The following is a 3499-nucleotide window of genomic DNA, read 5'->3' as shown; positions in this document are numbered from 1 at the left end:
AGGGATTGACAACCCCTTTATTGCGTTGGTTGCGAGTTCTTGTTTGTTTGTGTAGATGTGTGGGACTTGTGAGGAGCCTCCTACTGGATTGATACCTTGGTTCTCAAAAACTGAGGGAAATACTTACGCTACTATTGATGCATCACCCTTTCCTCTTCAAGGAAAACCAACGCAAGCTCAAGACATAGCAATGAGCAGCAGAAAGTAAAGCATGCAACTTGCAAGAAAGTAAATGGGGGAGTTTGGAGGGGGGAACGCAATGTTGACACGGAGATTTTTGGCGTGGTTCTGATAGGTGGTGCTATCATACATCCATGTTGATGGAGACTTCAACCCACGAAGCATAACGGTTGCACAAGTCCACGGAGGGCTCCACCCATGAAGGGTCCACGAAGAAGGAACCTTATCTATCCCATCATGGCCATCACCCATGAAGGACTTGCCTCACTAGGGTAGATCTTCACGAAGTAGGCGATCTCCTTGCCCTTACAAACTCCTTGTTTCAACTCCACAATCTTGACGGAGGCTCCCAAGTGACACCTAACCAATCTAGGAGACACCACTCTCCAAAAGGTAATAGATGGTGTGTTGTTGATAAACTCCTTGCTCTTGTGCTTCAAATGATAGTCTCCCCAACACTCAACTCTCTCTCATAGGATTGGATATGGTGGAATGATGATTTGAGTGGAAAGCAACTTGGGGAAGGCTAGAGATCAAGATTCATATGGTAGGATTGGAATATCTTGGCCTCAACACATGAGTAGGTGGTTCTCTTTCAGAAAATGAGTAGTGGAAGTGTAGTTTGTTCTGATGGCTCTCTACACGAATGAAGAGTGGGTGGAGGGGTATATATAGCATCCACACAAAATCTAACCGTTACACACAGATTCCCAAACTCAGTGGGACCGAATCAGCAAACTCGGTCAGACCGATCCAGGTAAAAATGTGAACATTAGGATTTTTGGTGGGACCGATATGCTAGGGTTAGGGCATAACTAATCTCGGTGTGACCGATCATATAAACTCGGTGGGACCGATTTCAGCAATAGGTACACAGAGGGTTGATCAGGCAAACTCGATGGGACCGATTCGCTCACTTCGGTGGGACCGAAGTGTTACGAAAAGGAAATAGGGAGTTCGCAATGCAGACTCGGTGGGACCGATTTGCTTATTTCGGTGAGACCGAAATATTACAAAAAGGAAACGAAGAGTTTGCAATCCCATCTCTGTGAGACCAAGATCCGTATCTGTGAGACCGAAGTAACTAGGGTTTGGCAGTGGATGAATATGATGAAACTCGGTGACGCCGGATAGATCAAATTGGTGGGGCCGAGTTTGACATTTAGGTTTAGGACATATGTGGATGTGAGAAAGTGGCTGAGAGTTTTGGAGCATATCACAAAGCATTTTGAGCAAGTAACTCATTAAGCAACACCTCATCCCCTTTTAATAGTATTGGCTTTCCTATGCACTAAATGTGATCTTGGATCACTAAAATAAAATTGTAGAGTCTTGAGCTTGTTATCAATATATGTCCTTTGCATTTTGAGGGGTCCACATCTCTAGTCCATGCCATGCCAATCATTGGACTTTCTGAAATGATTATCTTGAAAGATCATTAGTTCAATGAACTATATGTTGTTAGGAATTACCAAAACCACCCACGGATTAGTTGCACTTTCACTAGTGCGTCGGGTCCAATGAAAAAAAAATTGTGACAACACTGGATAAATTTCCTTGGCGAAGGAATCTAGGTTTCACAAGAGAACCAAACACATCAAGAGACACTTCAACTCCATTTGTGAAAAGGTCAAGGATGGAGATATAGAGATTTGCAAAATACATACGGGTCTGAATGTAGAAGACCCATTGACTAAGCCTCTTCCGCGAGCAAAACATGATCAACACCAAGACTGCATGGGTGTTAGATTCATTACAATGTAATCCAGATTATTGACTCTAGTGAAAGTGGGAGACTGAAGGAAATATGCCCTAGATGTAATAATAAAGTTGTTATTTTATATTTCCTTATTCATGATAAAAGGTTTATTATTCATGCTAGAATTGTATTGATCGGAAACTTAAATACATGTCTGAATACATAAACAAATACTGTGTCCCTAGTAAGCCTCTACTAGACTAGCTCGTTGATCAAAGATGATTAAGGTTTCCTAACCATAGACATGTGTTGTCATTTGTGTGACGCCCGGATAATTAGACTACAGTAATTCCCTGCTAATGATGCCACGTCACCTCGGATTACTGTTGATAATCTCACGTTAGTTCAAAATGATTTAAATTCAAATTGAATTAAAGGCAAACAACAAAAGTTTTTGAACAATAAAACTAAAAAGTTCGGGTTGTGCCAAATAATGCGTATGTAATTATGGTGAAGAAACCACACTGTTATAGTATATCTAGATGCACCAAAATAATAAAAACAGCAGCAAAAACAATTATTTAAATACCTTTTGTAATTAGTAAAATATCAAACTAATTTATTTGGGGACTAGACATTTTCTAACTGTGGACTAAGTTGAGATACCAATTTAGATGCTAGGTGTAAATTTTACTAAAAGTAAAATAAAATGTAAAGAAAATAAACAAAATAAGAAAAAAAAAAAGAGAAGGTTGCACTGTGCACTGTAGCCCATGGCTACAGTACCCAACTCAGCCCACCTATCCCTCTTTTTCCTACTGCTAACAGAGAGCTCTGTGGCCGCACTCACAGCGTCCACGGCGTGGATCCTCCATGCGTTCGCCATCCACCGGTGCCCTGAGGGGATAAGAGCCTCGTCGACCCCTTAGCGAACCCTGGTATCCACTCACTCCCTCTCCCTCACTCGCTCTCTCCCTCTGTATTCCGCCCGACGACGCCGTTGCCGTGCGCCGCTCGATCCCGCGGCCATCGCTGTCCCCGCGCCCCGCCAATGTGTCCAGCAGCTCCGGCGTGGTCCTCTTCATCGTCATCGTCCATGGGTCAAGGCTGAGGAGCCGCCACAACGTCGCCATCGACCACCTCGTCCTCTACCTCCGGCCACCGCGACGCCATCGTCGGATTCGTCGTCTTCACTGCATCCCGCGCCTCCCCGAGCCTCTTCCCGTCAACGATGTGAGCTGGCGAGCCTTTCCCCTCTGCCTCCCCCTCGATCTGCATCCTCTAGCCGCCATGCTCGTCGTTGCCATCTCGCGCTAGAAGTCGCCATGGCCGGCGCTCCACTCACGTTGCCTCTGCCTTGCTCCCTCACTCACACAACCGCCCCAGGTCGCGCCCCGGCCTCCCGGTGCCGCACTCGGTCGCGCCTGTAGCCGCCACTACCCACACTCCCCTGGCCACGCGTCGTGCTGACTTGCCCCCGTCCCGCGCGTGGCCTCACCTCCCCGCTGGCTGCTCCTGTGGTTGGCCATGGCCGGCCATGGCCGAGCGGCCATGCGCGCATGTGTGCGTGCATTCTGTGTGTGTGCGTGCGTGTCCGTGCAGTGTGTGTGTGTGTGTGTG

Source organism: Triticum dicoccoides, chromosome 4B, assembly GCF_002162155.2.
Source record: "Triticum dicoccoides isolate Atlit2015 ecotype Zavitan chromosome 4B, WEW_v2.0, whole genome shotgun sequence".
NCBI classification, from domain to species: domain Eukaryota; kingdom Viridiplantae; phylum Streptophyta; class Magnoliopsida; order Poales; family Poaceae; genus Triticum; species Triticum dicoccoides.
The sequence above is the reverse complement of the archived record's forward strand: the minus strand, read 5'-3'. Positions refer to the sequence as shown.